The sequence below is a fragment of the Schistocerca piceifrons genome, chromosome X (genome assembly GCF_021461385.2).
Source record: "Schistocerca piceifrons isolate TAMUIC-IGC-003096 chromosome X, iqSchPice1.1, whole genome shotgun sequence".
In the NCBI taxonomy this organism is placed as follows: Eukaryota; Metazoa; Arthropoda; class Insecta; order Orthoptera; family Acrididae; genus Schistocerca; species Schistocerca piceifrons.
The window spans coordinates 479,471,489-479,491,582 of record NC_060149.1 but is presented as its reverse complement, the minus strand read 5'-3'; positions in this window follow the sequence as shown (position 1 = coordinate 479,491,582).

Below are 20,094 nucleotides of genomic sequence, written 5' to 3'. Positions count from 1 at the left end.
TATTACTCTGCCATTCCTTGCAACACAAGGTGAGTTCATTTTTACAACTTATCTGCATATTTTTCATAACACTAAGCAATCTCTTTTACTATTAATTAGTTAGCTCTACAGCATACAATAGGTTTCACTGCCACTTCAGATCCTGCTTATAAACGACTTGTATATCTTTTTTAAATATTGTTGGTGGACCATTTCCAATAACACAACACTTTGTACTTACAATATTACCAGGGTTCTGTACATACGTGTTACTCAAATACATTTGTATCTTAATTACGTCATACTTCTCTGTTGTTTATGCCACTGTTAGGTTTGTCACATTAGGTATTTTTCTTCACTAATTGGTGGATAGAATGGTTACAGAACTCATGGCTTGATAGCCATGACGGAAAATTTTCATATTGGAAAGAAGGGGTCAAAATTTTAGGTGGATAGAAAGGATGAAGAGTGAGTGAGACCTGAAATGGGAAAGAAGATCTCACACAGCTGGGACTGCACAGCTGCCACAATGTGTAGAGGTTACAGAACAACCTCCTCCCTACAGAATTCATTGGTTTCAGAAAATTTTCGTGTTGGAAAGAAGGGGTCGAAATTTTTGTAGATAGGAAAGATGAAGAATGAGTGAGACCTGAAATGGAAAGAAGATCTCACACAGCTGGGACCGCACAGCTACCACACTGTGTGGAGGTTATAGAGCAATCTCCTCCCTACAGCATTCATTCACTACCTATAAACTTCTTTAGGTCTATCACGTTCCTGAGACCTAATAGCTTTTTACTTTTAGGGTACTCTAGCCTATATGCATTGGCATGTGGTTTTCCTATGATCCTGAAAGGTCCTTGGTATACGAACATGAATTTCTTTGTTTCTGCATTTATTTTCTTTGATTTTTCCTTGGTTTTGACAAGGACTAACTGACCTATTTCAAAACTAGTGGGTACAGCTTTTGCGTCATGACGCTTCTTCCTTTCCAATGCTCTTTTTCTTATATTTGCCCTAGCCTTTAATTTCTTCTCGTCTGTAGATATTTGCGTTAGAATAGGGAACTCTACCATATCTGCAATCACATTGTGCGGTTCTTCGCCAAACATCAATTCGCAAGGCGCAAAACCAGTTGCATCATGCCTTAAGTTGTTAATTACATTCTCAAAATACTTAATGTGCTCTGCCCAATTTGAGTGTTTCCGAGCACAATAAGTCCTGCAAAGCCTATTCAATTCTCTCATAATACGTTCACTCATATTTCCTTGGGGGAAATACGCAGATATTTTCAGATGTTTCACGCCGGCCTTATCTAGACATTCTTTAAATCTATCAGAAGTAAACTGAGGCCCATTGTCTGACAGCAAATTCTTCGGAACGCCAACGTTCACGAAGAAATTTTTTTCCAATTTTTCTACCAATGTTTTTGCATTTGCTATTTTAATTGGGTATAGCTTAACATATTTACTGAATCCATCCACAACAACAAAAACATGGGTGCAACCACCTCTCTAAACAGGAAGAGGGCCAAACAAATCACAAGCCAGTAATTTTAGGGTTTCAGTTGGCTCTACTGAATGCATATCCCCTTGTATTCTGGTGTTAGCAGCACGGACTTTTCTGGCACACTACACAATATGCTAGACGCTTGGCCACACGGCGGTACATGTTGTCAAACACAACCTTCTCTTTTAATTTTGCAATGCACTTCTTTGCACTGTAGTGCCCATACCTCAGGTGTACATAGTCGATTAGTAAGTCTAGATGTTGTGAGGGAAAGTACAGCTTCCACTCAGAAACACCTACCTTTTTCCTCCTAAACAGAATACCTTTATGCAGACAATAGTATTGCGAAACCTTTGGATATTTCGCATTTCCTAAATAGCTCTTCACTAATTTCAGTTGGTCATCTGCATTCTGCTTACGTCTCAAGTTCTTAATCACTCTCTTTAATGCACTTTCTTCCTTTACTTCGTGCAATGCAAACATTCGTACTTCACTTAGGTCTGTTGCTGTAAATCCCGCGTCATCACAGAGCTCCGCACTTCTAGATAACCCATCAGCTACCAGATTGTCTTTCCCTTGAATATATCTAATCTCAAGGTCAAACTGCTGGAGATACAATGACCATCTTACCAAACGAGCATTCCTCAACTTACAGGTCTTTAAAAAGGCCAACGCCTTATGGTCACTGTAAACAATTATCTTGTGACCTAATAGATACTGCTCAAACTTTTGTACCCCAAATACAAATGCCAATGCTTCCAGTTCTGAGATGCCATAATTTCTCTCTGATGCCTGTAAAGATCGACTTGCGAAAGCTATAGTCTTGTGCACTTCTTGTTCGTTCTCTATTTCTACTTGGAATACCTCCACAGCTATACCATAGCCACTAGCATCAACAGACATACAGAATGGTTTTTCAAAATCAGGATGATGTAAAATTGCACTATTAATTAAAGATTGTTTAAGCACCTCAAACGCCTGCTGACATTCTGCTGTCCAAACCCAAGGGGTATTCTTTTTCAGCAGGAGGTGAAGACAGGGCGCATTAAAAGCCTGATCACTAACAAAACGCCTATAGAAGCCGAAAAGACCGAACATCGATCTCAACTGCTTCTTGTTTCTGGGAGCCTCAAATTTTTCAATGACTGCTAGCTTGCCTGGGTCAGGCAGAATACCTTTTCCACTTATCATATATCCCAATAAACCTATTTCCTCTTTAACGCACTTTGTCTTTTCAATCTTTAGTTTCATGCCACCTCTCTCAATAGCCTCTAACACTTCCTCTAATAGAACTATGTGTTCTTCCCACGTAGGAGTTGCTATTAACAGATCATCTACGTAGACTGTTATTTTATCAATTAAGGCTGGTCCTAAAACATGGTACATCACATGTACGAAGGCACAAACAGAGATATTAAGTCCGAAAGGTACCACACGATATTGGTAACAAACTCCTTCGTACAAGAAAGCTGTGTACTTCCTTGAACTTTCCGCCAGTGGCAAATTCCAATATCCACACGTGATGTCCATAGAAGTTAAGAATTTTACTCCCCGGAACTTTTGCAATAACTCTTCCATGTTCTGCGGTCTATCACTTTCCCTAACCACTATTTCATTCAACCAACGAGCGTCCAAGACCAATCTGACACTCCCGTCTTTTTTTGGTACAACAACAAGAGGATTATTGTACTCACTGACCGCTTTTTCAATCACACCCCACTCCAGCATTCTCTGTATCTCCTTTCGAACCGCCTCCTTCCTAGCTACATGTATTTGGTATGGCTTCCTGAAAAACACTTGGCCGGGTTTCAGCTTTAATCGACATTCATAACCTTTGACCACGCCAAGTCTATTTGAAAATACCTTGTGATGCCTTTTTAAAACCTGTCTCAGTTCTTCCTTCTGATTAGCTGAAATTTTATCGATTTCCTGCAATTTAGCTTCTATTTTGTCTAAAATAATTGCTTCTTCTTCTTCGGTGTTCAGCTTATTTTTACTAAGATTAACACCTTCGTCCCAATACCTCCTATTTTTCAGAACTCGTATAGGCAGCTCCCAATTGTCATCATTAGTTACTACATGTTTATCACTAAAAGGTACTGTAATTACTCCGGTTATCGGCAAGACCATTTTTAACTGGCTTCTTTCAAAGTCAACAACACTCTGATATTTTGACAAGAAATCTATGCCAATTAAAACCTCAATACTGAGATTGTTTACAATTAAGCATGGATGATCAATTAAATTACCATTAATGTTAAAGGGCAGCAAAGCTTCTTGCTTTCCCGTTTTTGACACCTTGCCAGTAGCACCAATTATTTTTAGTCCTGATACCCTCATTACTGTAAGCTTGTCTTTACCAGGTAATGCATCAAAGAAGGACTGAGATATCGCACTCACCTCACTCCCACTGTCTAAGAGACAACGTACATTGATACCCAACATATTCACTATTATTATAGGGTGGCTTATTCTAGTTTGTACAGGTGGTTCCTCAAATTCATCCAATAGTTCCTTTTGGATTTGTCTCCTACTAAAGTGATCGACATCTGTCTTCATTACATTTAGGTCAAAGTGTGTAGGGGTTTCCTGAATTACATTTTAAGCTGCCTTTTCCAGTCGATCTATTAATTTCAAATCGAAACACTGCACGACTTCACCACATTTAGTTTGCTGAACATGACCCAAATTACTGTAGTCTGAGCTATTCTGCGCCTCCAGACCGGGCATAACACTAGTTACAGCTAAACCACTTTTACTATTATCGTCGGGTTCCTTCTCAAGTGACAACCGGTCACAGCTACTGGGTTCTTCGACCCCCAACAGGCTACTCTCTACATTCTCACTTATGTCCTGTCCTAAATCTATTAGTACATTATCAACATCCTGCACAGGCACTTTAGATAAGAGCACATCATCCTCATCGTAAATATAAGCATGAATTTCTTCTGCTTCTTCACCTGACAATTCAGTATTTTGTAGCTCCTCCCTATCGTTACACTGCTGCGCCTTCTCTTTCTCTTCCCACTTAGAAAGCGTCTCTAACACGGTATCTATCAAATACTGTGAGTGATCTAATATTTCTGCTGTATTCTTAGATGCTACCGACTCTTCATCCACATGTTCAGTCTGAGTATTCTGATCTGTCTTACCAATTTCCGTATTTACTGGCTTAGGAAAAGTAACCGCCTGGTGAGCGCCAGTGTCCTCATAGACGGGAACTAGTTTTCCTGCCTCGGCCTACTACTGTTTCCTTTATTTTCATTATAGTTAACTGGAACAGCATTGCTTTTCGTACTGTTGTTTACATGCATAATTTTGTTTGGAACAAAATTATTATCACTTGGATGCCATTGTTGGTTCTGATAATTATTTCTCCAATTCCTACCTCTCTTAGGATGACGAACACCTACTGTTCTGATGTTTACATTGCCATTCTGCTCGTTCTTAATATTACTACTAGTGTTATTAGCATTTCTGTTATTAAGTGCTTGCTCGTCATTGGCAGCAACACGTTCTACACGTTCCAAATATTCAATGAAACGATCCAGATTGTCTCTAGGGGCAGATATAATTCTAGTTTGCCAATACCATGGCAGTTTGGCTTCAAGACCTAGTATAATCATTTCCGGTTTTAGCTTTTCGCCCAAATGTGACAAACGTGAGATCCATGACCTAGCAAACTCTTTAATAGATTCCTTGCCTGCATTGAAGTATTTTCCACTCCAAAATTCTCTCAACACTTCATTTTGCTTATTGCTAGACCAATACTCATTAATGAAAGCTGTTTTAAACTCCGCAAATGTTTTATATTTCAACATAACATCAGCTGACCAACGCATGGCGTCACCTGCTAAATGGCTTCTAATAAATGAGATTATCTCTCGATCAGACCAAGTTGGTAAATCACATCTTCAAAATCGTTCCAGAAATCTAGCGGGTGGATATTTTTATCTGGATCGAACCGCAAGAACTAGTCCGCCCCGGTAGCTGAGTGGTCAGCGTGACAGACTGTCAATCCTAAGGGCCCGGGTTCGATTCCCGGCTGGGTCGGAGATTTTCTCCGCTCAGGGACTGGGTGTTGTGTTGTCCTACTCATCATCATTTCATCCCCATCGACGCGCAGGTCGCCGAAGTGGCGTCAAATCGAAAGACCTGCACCAGGCGAACGGTCTACCCGACGGGAGGCCCTAGCCACACGACACTTCACTTCTTACTTCACCGCAAGAAATGCCGACACCCGATAAAAGCGGCGTTTGCAGCTACAATTTGTTGCATACTACCATTACCAGAAGTTACTTAAGCTACTTTACTCTCAATGTTAGCAATGTTAGTACTAATATTTTCTACTCTCATTTCAACATTATCTACTCTTTGCACAATATGAGTAGTATCAGTTTTGATTGCATCTACTTCTGCTTGACATATGTTTACTTTTATATTAACATCTTTAAACCTATCTGAGCACAGTTCAGATTCCGCCTCGATCTTTTCTGTTAACTTGTGCTCCAGCTTCGCATCTTCCATTTGGAAGTCTCTGCGAACCTCAGCAACTTTGGATTTTACTGTTTTATACATTTCAGAAAACTGTTGAGCAACCTTTTTCTTAATATCCTTATGATTGTAATCAATTTTATAATTCAAACTGTCCAGATCCTCTTTCAACTTATTGCAGCCAGCCTCGAAGAAAGTTTCTAATTCAGCTTTATTGGATTCTAATTTATTGTCCATTACCTCAAACCGTTTATTAAAATTGGTCTGGCTGGCCACAATTCTGTTATTTACCTCAATTATATCCGATTTTAATTCAGTTGTCATTTTAACATTACTGGCAGCTATTGCCTGTAATATAACATTTAAATCCATAGCCCCAGTATCTTTGGGTTGCTCACTGGTTGGTTTCTTTTCACACTCAGGTGACGAAAATCTAGCTCCAACATCAGAATCATCAAAACTAAATGAAACTTCTGATTGATCAGTCACATCTAACTTATCCTTTTTAAACTCTACCACCTCTGATGGCTGTTTCGTTTTTAATTCATCAGATAAACTATCATCCGATAAATTAACAATTTCTAATTTGTGCTTTACTACAGGGGTCTCTATTATTGAATCATTGCCCCTTTTTACACTACTGCCAGGAGACAATACTTCATATTTCACTTTAACATTACTACTTTCATGCATATTTACACTTGAACCGTTGTCTGAATTTACAGTTCCCTCAACAGACATAGGTTCTGATATAAGTTTAACCTCAGTTTGTTCTGGCGGTTCCATCGCCGACAGTCTTTTAGTGCAGGTTAGTAAAATTTTTAACAGCTTTTCACTTAACTTAGTTCCTTCTGCACGACGTATGGCGTTGCCGGAGTGGCGTACCAGGATTACTGATGTGACGCAGCACGCTGAACTGCAGACGGCACTCCGACGGCTGTTGTGTGTTTGCGTGGCCCGCAACTGCAGGCGCGGCTCCGGCTGCTCCGGCGGACGACTACGATGAGGCGAAACTGGCTTCTCGCGATGCCGGCAGCGCCGCTAGACTCGGTGCCAGCTCCGTCAATCCAGATACGTTGTTAATCCAATTACGTCGTCCACATGCACACGTAACACTTTCACTGTTCTATTACTCAGTTGCGTGTCGTATTTCACTCCTGAATTCGAATATTTAAAAATCACTTTCACTTCTACTCAGTTTGTTTCTTTCCCGGCCGATGCACCATATGTGGGGCGGCGGTTAGAAAATTTACTGTTGTATAAATGTTTGAATGCTTAAACACTTCCCGGCCGATGCACCATATGTGGGGCGGCAGTTAGGAAATTTACTTACTGTTCTATAAATGTTTGAATGTTGAAACACTTCCCTGCCGATGCACCATATGTGGGGCGGCGGGTGGAATTTAATCAATTTTATGTTGTTTATATAAATGTTTGGTTTGTAGAATGTAAAAGCAGTTCCTATTATTTATGCTGTTGTTTGCCGTTCTCAACACTGGCTCTCTCACTACAATATTTGCAACCAGAAAGTGATTAGCAAAACGTGAAGCCTGTAATTAGAATTGCTAGTGCCCACTTCATCTGAGAAATACACTTATAGCTACAGCTTATAGCTCTGAGGAATTAGGAGATTGTCTGGGATTTATAATCAAAAACGATCGTGAAAAAAACTTTCTCTATATTCTGAAACTCACAGATGAAAAAAAAAAAAAGAATCCACACAATCTAACTAACAGAGCAGTTCAGAGTCTAATGCGCTGATGCCACTATAACTGTCCAAATTAAATATTTAAATGAATGCTCGCCATAATTTGATGATAATGTTCACCAAACGCCACGCTAAATAATGGTAGAATGTCTGTCCCGCGGTGGCACGTGAAAATACGACATGCGCAAACTGAAGATAGATAATTAAAGTCATCCCAGAATTAACACTTCACTCGAAAATGATTTCATGGTTACGCGTATCCCGAGTAACTTAATACGGCATCCGAGGCTGTTTATAGCAATGATACCGACGCGACGCGATTCCCGACACAGATGGCGTGCTATTCAGCGTCTGGAGAGAACTGGGGCCTTCCTCTCTCGCGCAGCGTTCTTATATATAAAGCCGCGGTGCGGACGACTAAGGGAACGCCTGATCAAATCGGCCCTCCCGACTAGCCGCTGGACTAGTAATGCACCACATTAAGTTACTGAATAAATCATAGCTTCTTTTGCTGATGGCAGATGAAGCTCTCAATTTATATGCGCATTCAGCACACAGGTAAGTAATCATAATAAAAGTTTGACGTGGCTAAGTTAAATATTTTGGGCGAGAGAATTAATTTAATTACACTGCACGCAGTAGACGAGCTCTGAACTTGCCCTTTGGAGATACGCTATCGCTATAGTTTTATAGTTACTCAAATGAAACTTCTCACATCTTTATGGTTATAGCCGATCTCCATTCTACTTAAATATAAACATCCTAGCCTTATTTATTAGCCTAGTTAATCAATCTTGCTTCCTTAATTTTTAAGACAAAAACCAGAAAATCATGAATTTCAACTAAAGTCTTAATTTGTGAGATCCATAAGACTGTTTCGATTAAATTATTATTGAAAAGGAATCTAAGTATAAATTTTTAAATCTGTAGCTCTTTTCTGTTGCGCCAATGATGTTTACAGAAAAACGTCCAAATTTCGAAAATGATTAAAGTTATTAAACTGATATTCAACACATATTAATTTAGTGTTACTCCTGACATGCTAGAAACATTTCAGGTTATTTACTTGATTTTTAAAGTATTGCGCAACATTCATGTCGTCAGAGCTAGTTACAGCGGACTGGCTGGCACACAATGGAAGGATTGATGAGAATATTATACAGTGTGCGTAGGCTGCTTCCCTACAAGATGCAAGTTATTCAAAATAAATAAGATTTAAGTCATTTTGGTGCGGTTTGAGTGTATAAATTTCGCTTGTGTGTAATTTGCACTTTCACTATGTGATCAAAAGTATCTGGACACCCCCAAAAACAAGTTTTTCATATTAAGTGCAGTGTGCTGCCATCTGCCAGGTACTACATATCAGTGACATCAGTAGTCATTACACATCGTGAGAGAGCAGAATGGGGCGCTCCGCAGAACTCACGGCCTTCGTAAGTGGTCAGGGACTGGGTGTCACTTGTGTCATACGGCTGTACGCGAGATTTCCACACTCCTAATAATCCCTAGGTCCATTGTTTCCAATGTGATAGTGAAGTGGAAATGTGAAGGGACACGTACAGCACAAAAGCGTACAGGCCGACCTCGTCTGTTGACTGACAGGGACCGCCGACAGTTGAACAAGGGTCGTAATGTGTAACAGACAGGTATCTATGCAGACAATCATACAGGAATTACGAACTGTATCAGGATCCACTGCAAGTATTAAGACAGGCGGGAGGTGAGAAAACTTGGATTTCATGGTCGAGCGGCTGCTCCGGTAAATGACAAACGACGCCTCGGTTGGTGTAAGGAGCGTAAACATTGGACGATTGAACAGTAGAAAAACGTTGTGTGGAGTGAAGAATCACGACATATAATGTGGCGATCCGATGGCAGTGTGTGGGTATGGCGGATGCCCGGTGAACATCATGTGCCAGCGTGTGTAGTGTCAACAGTAAAATTTTAAGGGGATGGCGTTATTGTGTGGTCGTGTTTTTCGTGGTGGGAGCTTGCATCCCTTGGTTTGCGTGGCACTATCACAGTACAGGTCTACACTGATATTTTAGGCACCTTCTTGCTTCCCACTGTTGAAGAGCAATTCGGGGATGGCTGTTGCATCTTTCAACACTATCGAACACCTGTTCCTAATGTAAGGCGTGTGGCGGAGTGGTTACACGACAATAACATCCCTGTAGTGGACTGGCTTGCACAGTCCCGACCTGAATCCTATAGAACACCTTTGGGATGTTTTGCAACGCCGAATTCGTGCTAGGCCTCACCGAACGACATCGATACCTCTCCTCAGTGCAGGTGAAGAATGGGCTGCCATTCCCTAAGAAACCTTCCCGCACCTGATTGAACATATGCCTGCAAGAGTGGAAGCTGTCATCAAGACTAAGGGTGGGCCAACGCCGTACTGAATTCCAGCATTACCGATGGAGGTCGCCACCAACTTGTAAGTAATTTTCAAAAAGGTGTCCGGATACTTTTGATAACATAGTGTAGCATTGCGGGGTGCTACATCCGCTTGTCACGGCTGCTTTTCTTATCCGCCGATTCGGTGCAAGACAAGAAAGGTTGTATAAACTGCAGTTATAAGCGGTTCTTCGGGTGGCTAAAACTTTTACAGTGCATTTCTTTCGGTGTATTCTTTCCGTGTAACATATTTCAGAGTAGATTTCGACGTGTCGAACAGGACAGTTCCCTTGTGAGCTCATCACTGCAGTGTATACGAAGGAATCAGCATCTCTCCATGCCCTACAAAAACGTAGAAAGCTCTTCCCCCTTTACCCGAAAAAGAAACTTCTAAAAATACTTATACTCCCAGTTATTGCTTACAGCGATGTTGTCCCGCAATGATTTTCTTAGGAAAGCTCATATCGGCTGGAACTGGTTATGAACGCATGAGTTCGATACATCTGTGAATTCTACTCTTTGATCATATTTCCCCATCATATGCACATCTATCCGAACTGCGTTCAGACAAGTGCAGAAATTTCAAAACACTCTTTGTTCTCTATTGTCATATCGCCGTACGCCGTCCCTCGTATCTCTCGTCGAACTTAATGCTGTTGTCTGAATAACATGGCTGATACACCCGTTACAATTAGAGCAAAATCCCTTTTGTCCCACTTCACCGCTCTGCCACTGTCTGGAAATGCTTTACAGTTGCTCGAACCCGACTCTGAAATAACCTCCCTCATTGTATTAGAGATCTGAATAACATTACCAGTTATAAAAGACAGTTAATGAAATATCTACTGAAGCAACTGTCAACAAACTCTATATCTACATACAGTAGCAACATTAAGTATTTGGACAAACACATTTTCATAAGAAAAATAACTTATCGAGAGTAAAATCTTTATAACTGTTATGTCACTTGATCAACAGCGCTAATTGGACTAATACCATACAACAAGGAAAATTGTGTTTTGCAACTGGCAATATCACACATAGTTTTACAAAACTCATGTTACAGCTTAAAAGACTTGTGGAAATCGATTAGGTGTATATAGCCATTAGCACTTGGTTGCATAGCACTTCGGCTTAATTACAACCGCACAGCGTGATTGCATGAAGTCAAAGAGGACAGCCAAACGATGCAGGTGGATTTTCTACCATTCTTTAACCAAAGATTGCAATAATTCGCCACGGTTGGAGAATTATCGTGGCCTTAGTCTTCAATCGAGTTCCTTCTGAAGGCGTTCAGTCGGCCTGAGAACTGGGCTTTGGCTAGACCTCTTAAGCATCCTTCCTCACATCCATCTCAAAAAGTCTATGAGCAGAGGTGTGCTTAGGATAATTGTCGTGCTGAAATTCCCATTTCCGTTCCAATTTATGTCTGACGTGGGGCAATATTTGCGTTTACTGTGCTTCACAACATTTGAAAAGATTGATAGTGACTTCAGTAGGCCGACATCTGAATGGGAGAAACATCCCCGTACCTCGACGTTCCAACCGACATGCTTAACAGTGGATACTTAGTGCTGGACATCGTTTCTTGCATTGAGCAGTCTTCGAAAATACCGAACCCCATTGGAAGAAAACAAAATTTACTTATTTTCATCTCTCCAGAGCACACGCGGCCACTGTTGAGGTGTCCAGTTCTTTTGCGCTCTAGCAAACTCAAGTTGGGCTTTCCTATTCTTTGCCTATATTGATGGCTTTTTGCTTGGGCGCTGGCCGCGAAGATTAAACTCTCTGAGAATCCATTCTACGGCACTGTTACATACTTCCATGTCGTAGAATTCACGCAGCTCTCTGCTTGTCAACAGCAGTCTTCTTTGGGTCGCCCTTTGACATCCTCCTAATGAGAGTGTGACTTTGCTGTGTCTACCCAATCTTCGTTTATTATCTGTGGTCCCTGATAATTGTTTCCTCTTATTCCAAACAGCATTTGTCTAAACAAACGAAAGTTCAAAATGGTTCAAATGGCTCTGAACACTATGGGACTTAACATCTGAGGTCATCAGTCCCCTAGAACTTAGGACTACTTAAACCTAACTAACCTAAGGACATCACACACATCCATGCCCGAGGCAGGATTCGAACCTGCGACCGTAGCCAAACGAAAGCCCCGAGTAACATCTGCCTGAGACTTGCCTCGCTGTAGGGCATCGATTAACGAATTTTTGAGGTCTGTTGGACACTATTTAACCTACATCATATTGCGAACTGCGTAAAAACGAAAGAAAAGCCAATGTAAATGAAACGTATTCGACCTAATACTGGCGTAGGCACTTTTTCCCTACAGTAATCCCTGTGTCAAAATACTTTTGGACCAATAACAACAACATTGTCAGTGTTGCACTTACCGCCACTGCGCTAAATCCTGATGCGTGTGTTTACATGGACGCTTGCCATTGCACAGTGAACCAAGCCGGGGTGGCTAGGCAGGGAAGCGCACGACGCACGCCCTAGCGGCGAAAATGTATTTGTGAAAATTGTCACTACAGTATGTATTCTGCAAGCTACAGTACTATGCATGGCGGAGGGTACGTTGTACCACTAGCAATCATTTGCGTTCCTGTTCCACCAGAAAACGGAATGAGGGAAAACGATTATCTATATGCCCCCTATGAGCTCTAATTTCTCTTAGCTGTATTCGTGGTCCTTACAAGAGTAGATTGGTGCAATCAGCTTCAAATGCTGTTCTCTAAATTTTCTTAATAGCTCAAAAAGAACATCGTTTTCATTCCAGGGATTTCCATTTGAGTTCCTGAAACACCAAGGTAATACTTGCATGTTGATTGAACCTGCTGGCAACAAATCTAGAAGCCCGCCTTTGAATTGATTCGATGTATCCCTTCAATATGACCTGATAGAGATCCTGGTCACTCGAGTAGTACTCAAGAATGGGTCGCACTAGATTTCTGTGTGCGGTGTCCTTTATAGATGAACGCGAAGTCGACCATTCGTCTTTCCCACTTTTGGTGTACACAATCGTCACCCCTCTACATCCTTCTTTCGAACCACATAGTCCTGATTTTACAGTGACCTTAGCTTGTGCAGTCTCCATAAATTTCCCTTCCTCAGAACTCACCACATCACAAAATATCTACTTTCTACACCTACAAATTCTTTTTATATTCGCTACTATCATTCTTCTTCTGCTGCTACTTTTAGGGCTCATTGGACCACTTCAGTCAACCATTTTCTCGTCATCTTCTTCAATAGGTTTTCTTTCCGAATAGCCCAGTATCTCTTCATTCGTTCTGTTCTTTCTTGTCGTTCCTCATCTGTAAATAACCTTTTTATTGTTTGTCGTTTGTCTATTTTTGGTTTAAATCTTATTTTTGTGTTTTTCAGTTTCTTGAGTTTTTCTGTTTTGGTTTGCAAATAACTCAGTGTTAATTCTACCTCTTTCATATTCTTCCTGATTTCCTTTACCAGTCCTACTTGTTGCTTCAAGTTCCAAGGTTTCTTTATAATTTTTCTTGGTAATCTATTCTTTGGTGTCGTAATAATGTGACAAAAAGAGATCCTCCTTCTCCGTATAGTATCTGTAATGGGGTCCAGTTCACTCTACCCCACTTCATTTGACACTATCTGCCGTTGCCCGTTTCTTGATGTTTCTTATTTATGCATGTTCTAGCTATTCTGCTCTTTACTTTTAGGATTTTGTCGATTCTGTTTCTCTGGGTGACTCTGAAAGGAGTTTCACTTCAGTACGTTTCCTCTGGTAGAACTACCGTTTTGTAATGTTTTGATTTAGTTTTGATTGACAGACATTTTTATTGTATGTAGACCGTTTCAGTTTTTGAGCTTTTATCATTTTCTCAGTTGTTACTTGCCATGCAGGTTTCTCGTCCAAGCTATATGCTAAAATTTCTGCTAGGTATTTAAAATTGTCACTATTTTCACTTTCTTGTTATTTGCTGTTATGTCGTTAATTACTAATAGATCTGAAGCCGTTATCTTAGTTTTTCAAGTGATATCTGGGGTCTTTTTGTGCTGTATTTCATAGACTTGTTATATGATTTCTTGCTTGGTGAATGTTATTAGCAAGTAACGTTAAGCCATCTGTGAATCTGAAGCAGTTTAAGTTTATTTGGTTTTTCTTAGGCCAATTCTCATGTTTTTGGTGTTTTACTTGTACGATTCCCTCATCAAGTACTCGAACACACAGTTGAAAAATAACGGCTATAAACCATCTCCCTGTGTTATCCCTGTTTTAATCCTAATTAGCTCAGGTATTTCTCCTCTGAACTTTAGATTTAGTGTTTGTTAGAGTTTATCCTTTTTATTAATTTGGGATGGGGACTGAAATTCCGTAGTATCTTCATCATGAAAGTCTGTGGATACAGACTTTTGTAGTGTACAAAAGTTATGAGTTGCTGGTTTTGTTTTATTTTATAGTAATCCATTATTAATTTCAAAGTGATTATCTGTTCTGGACAGCTTCTCCAAGGTCTAAATCCCCCTTAATATTCTCCTACTTCCAGTTCAAGTTGATCTTTCCTTGCAAAGAATTCTTGATATGACTTTGTATGTCATACCCAAAAGGGAAGTTCCTTTAAAGTTGTCTGCATTTTATTTGTCCCTTTTTTGTGTAATGGCTGGATTATAGTTGGAGTCCAACGCTCTGGTAATTTTTCTCTGTTCCTGATTTTCACTGTTCATTGATATCTTCACCGGTTCTGCTGCATATTTCCAAAGTTCCGCAAATGTCTGACCTTCTCCACTCGCTTTGTAGATCTGCAGCTTTTTCAGAGCTTCATAAACTTCATGGATTCGGGTGGGTTCATACTTTCTGCTGGTATTTTAATAATGGTATCTGTGCTTATGTGCAGCAGTTCTGGAGGATGTTTGCAATTTTGTAATTTTTAAATGTTTCGCCGAAAATTTCTGTATTTTTTTCTACCACTATGGGCCCTCTTATAATTTTTATCCTTTAATATTAATGTTGGAGATGTTATATCTTTGTAGTTGTCTGCTAAATACTTTGCAGAAATCCCTTGAGTTTGTTCTCTCCCTATTTGTTTCTCTCTTTGATATTGGCGTTTAACCCCTTTTGCTATTTGGGTTATCATTCTTTGTTCTATGAGTTTCAAGTGAGTTTCTTCTGTTTTTTGACTATGATACCTTAATCAGACTTGATGTCTACCTACGTCTGTTTTATCACACTCATCGTTCCACCATTAGAGTTTTTACCTTCGATTTACTGGGGTTACCCATTCAGATATTTGTTTCAACTGGGGAACTATTTCCTCTAGATCATCTGTTATTTTTATATTCCTTGTTACTTATCAGTTTATGAGGGTCGTAGTTTCTCTTTTTTGGGTGGGGGTGGGAGAGGTGGGACGACTTCCTATTTGAGAATGAGGTGAATTTAATTTCTATCATGTAATGATATGATCCAGTATCTGCTCCTTTCAGAACTTTCATTTTGTAGATTTCCCTGCGGTAATTTTTATCCATGTAGACATAATGCAGTTGCTGTTCACCTTTTTCCAGAATGTTTCCAAGTTTTGAGCTTGTTTGACCTTCTCTTGAAGTATGTTGACTATTAGATTATGTCATGGTTTCTGTAGAGTTTCACCAGTCCCATGCCTTTCCTGTTTGTTCTTGTTGGTGCTGGTCATTTCCCTATTACGCCCCTATATCTCTTCTCCCTTCGTAACTGGGCATTTAAGTCTCCAGTTAAAAATTTGGTGTAAGTTTAATTTATGTTTTTTATCGTCTGATCTAAAAACTCCCAAAATTCATCCACGTCTTCTCTGTGTTCTTTCGTATTTTTATTATCATTAGTTGGCGGATAGGTATTTATTATTGTGCATATTTTATTTGTAGCTTTTATAGTTAGTGTTGATAGCCTGAGAGATTGTGATTTAAAGTCTATTACGAATTGAGTTACTTTGACACTGACCACATATCCTGTTCCGAATTGTGGACATTGCTTCATTACTCTTCCTCCTGGTATTCCTTTACAAATTTTATATCCTTGTGATTCTGTTGGTTCCTGATCAGTGTTTCTCATTTCTTGAAGTCCAGTTCATAGAATCCCTTTGTGATCTATTTCACCTCTCTGATTGTGAGTTTCCCTGAATGAATAATGGAATTTATATTGTGTGTTGCAGTGTGGTTTATCTGTCCTGTCATGAGTCTTAATTTTGATCTTCTGTCAATCTTTGCTATTTCCAGATGCTCAGACTCATCTGAGTTATCTTTCAAATGACTGCCATAGTATCGAAGTGTAGTATTCCATTCCAGTTGCCAAGCAGTGAATTTTTCCTTAAAAGATTTCATTCCATGCTTGACTTTCAACGGTAGTCAACCTTTTATGGAGCAAGCTCCGAGGTACAACTACGGTTGTGAACCGTAGAGGTTGTTTTGTGTTTGTTCCCCGAGAGTTCTTTTATTTCTCTCAAGTCCGCCAAAAAGTCGGTGAGGTCCCCCCTATCCGCCACGTGGGCCTATCACCTCTCCGTCTGCAACGACAGCGTAGAACGTTCATTATTATTATTATTATTATTGGAAGCAGCAGTAGTAGAAATACTGTTAGTATTAACTTTTTAGCTCTTAGTCAGTACTACTTATTCACATTGTCTCTACAGATACTCAGATGGTTTTATTACTATTTGCCCTACTAAAATTACTATTTCTTAGGTAACTGTGATGTAAAAATGGTACTGCATGTATTGAACCATGGCACGAGAAAAGAGAGTGCTTCAAGGCCCTATTCTGAACAGGTTACATAAATATCTATAGATTCGTAAACCTCCAAACTTCAGCTGCACACAGACGCAGAGTTTTGGAAATAAATGAGTTTTATGGCTGGTAGAAAAAACACGTATCGATATTTTAAACTAAATTTTATTTCATTTTAGCCATTCGAGGTTCGGTACATTCCTTGTAAGGACACAATTTAATGTGTATATAGTGGAATAGCTTATGAAATTAGCATAGAATTGGTGTATGTTCAAACAGATAAAAACAGATAAACAAATTACTAAGGAACGGAGACTGAACTGAAGCTGCTCCACAGTACCTTTTTGAAGAAAAAAGTATCATTCATTTCGTCTGATACTCATAAGTCACGTGTTGCATAGTGCGTACGTGATTCTGGAAGGGTGGACTAAAAGGTTATGTAAGACACCAACATTTTATGTCCGGTCACTGTGACGGCAAGGAGCCGGATTTGATCCCGGCTACACTCAAAGATTCGTCATTAATATGAGAAACAGAACGGGTTGGACGCTGTCTCATAGGGTCAGCGGATGAGTTATTTGAAAGAGAGGTAGGAACACCATTATCGACAGTGTATATGAACGACCCATAGAATGGCATGCCTACCATATTCCATACTGCAATCCAGAAGGAAACAAAAGTAGCAAAAGCTACAGTGATCTTCCAGGAAGACGAAGTTAGCACTATGGATCTGAATGTAGTTTTAGCTTCCCAAACACGATGCGAGTCTGCCATTTCTTGTAACAACTGAATATTTAGACTTCATTTGCGTACAGAGATCCAACTGAATATTGCACTAGGAAACACCAGGGCCCCAGGAATAAGGAAAGACATGGTTCTATGCGACATTTGCCTATCAGTGTAGAATATCTTCCTAGAAGCTCGTCATATAAATTACTACCTGGCACTCAGCCACCAGAGATTAACATATCCGCCGTGCAGTGAATCAAGTAGTGGCATCACAATTAATATGCCAATCGGTGCAAGGACGCATGTTTTATGTAGCGATTGGTACGCATTTTTACTATGTCAGAAGACTAGTTGTAACTGAACAAGACTACAAATTTTAAATTTATTCAGTACAGGTCTGAGCCTACGAGACCGTATCTTATGCATCCGTGCTTGCGGCAGAGTGTAAGCAGTACAAAGCCCACAGTGCTAGTTTCTACCGCACTCCCTGACACTCATAGCGTAAGTGTAATAGTTCAGCTCAGTTTTTACATAATGATTTATAGACAACATACAGTGCCGTAACCCATTCGCTGTTCGTTCATTTCTGCAATTGCATGTTAGCATAGCTTACTCTTTTTCGTGCTCTGCGGATTCATTACAGCGCAAAGTTTGTATAAAAATGGCATCAAAATGTTGGGAATTTTAAGCAGGAAACATAATAAGTTACTGCAAAAGTTCGTCGTATCTTTACGTAATGTTATGGACTATAGAACATTCGTTCTGATTTTCTTCTACTTACCACCGCTACACAGGTGATGACTGCACTATCTACAAAATTATTTACGTGTTAACAATAAATTGGAATTTTTATTTCTAGAAAGCATTTTTTCATTTATATTAGTTCAGATTCGACTATCACCTTGCAAAGCAGCTTTGTGAAGAATTGAGGAAAAAGGTGAAAAAACAGAAATCAATCTTTCAGTCATTTGTGGTTTTTCCAATAAGTCAATTATGAAAATCATTTGATTCACCTAATCACCCTCCAGTGGAAGATCATACAGGGTCTTCGTCTGTGCTAGCAACATACAGTACATGTCACATACGACTGCGGTTGTCCAAAGTTTCAAGACGCAAAACGAACAGCATATCAATCCTAGGTAATTGCACACCGTCCACAACAGTTATTATTCGTTTTTTCACGTCTAGTGGCTTAGAGCTTGGCTCAAGTTCACTCCTATGCTAGAAATTCGATGCCAGCCGGCCGAAGACGCTCCAGATACTAATTTTTGGGCCACACACCCAGACACACACACACACACACACACACAGCTGTGCTATGCTATTATTATTATTATTATTATTATTATTGTTATTGTGCAGTATAAATTCTGTCACGAGTTATTAATTGTATACGAGTAGACCAGTGTACTGTTTGTGTGCTATGTTGTTCCTTCTACACTGTTAATAGCATTCTGTGACAATTTGTATCCCAGTTGTTGTCTGTATTTTGAAATTTCAGTTTTTGTTTCCTCCAACAAGAGAATGCCTCATTATGGAAAGACATAACAATAACAGTAACCTCTCTCCTTGTTCTAGGAATGGGTCCCAGGAAATCCGTTGGCTCTAATTGTTTTAATTAGGTGGGGACGATTGGGTACAGATGTTCCTGAGTATTTTAAGGTTTGTGTTTTGTCCCTTAGCAAGTTTTAGAAATGGACAAGACCTTCCGAATTCGTCTTTCCATGTTCATAAAGTGGCACAACGTTTTTAATTTTAGAAAGATTTTTAGTGGACCTAAATGAGCATAGCTCAGATGAGTATACCAAATGAGCTTATTTATCAATTCCTCCGGGATACAGAGCACACACAAGGAGTCATCGACATTTCTTCTGTAAAATATGATTTTCTTCCTCACAAAGTAATACTGCCTAATCAGAGCTTGTTCCTTATCTTTCCATTTTTCTTTGTTTTTTTTTTTTTTCGTTAGTCAAAGTCCCTGTCCTGTTCTCTTGCAATATCTCGCATGGAGGCAGTGACGTAATTCTCGAACTAACTTTTCGTAAATAAAAGATACTAAAATTATTCTTTTCTAGGTCTTCCTGCAATGCGCAGGTTAATCCTATAGGGAATCTGGACATAGCGTCCGCAGTGATGTTTGTTGACCCCAGGACATGTACATCGGTGAAGTTTCCCTGGGCTCATCTTCGACGAGGGCTTTATGGTCAGTACACACTTTGTCTTGCGTCCAAATAAGGAAGTACCCACAGTTTTGGAATGCCCAAACCACCGCGAGTGCCTTTAGTTCTGTTTCTCTCAAGTTTGGACAGCACGCGACACCATAATCCTATCGTCTTATGTTCGATGCCATTCTCGATTTCAAATTCCTCAAATTCCTGGAAAAGCCTAATCCCGTTTTTGGCGAATCCGTGGCCATACAAGATTCTTTGTTCAAGTCAGTTCGTGTAGGAACTGGAGCAGATACCAGTGCCTTTTTCGGTACCTAAAACTCTCTCTCAGCGACCTCACCCCATACCCCTGGCGTTTTCTGGCCAGCAAGC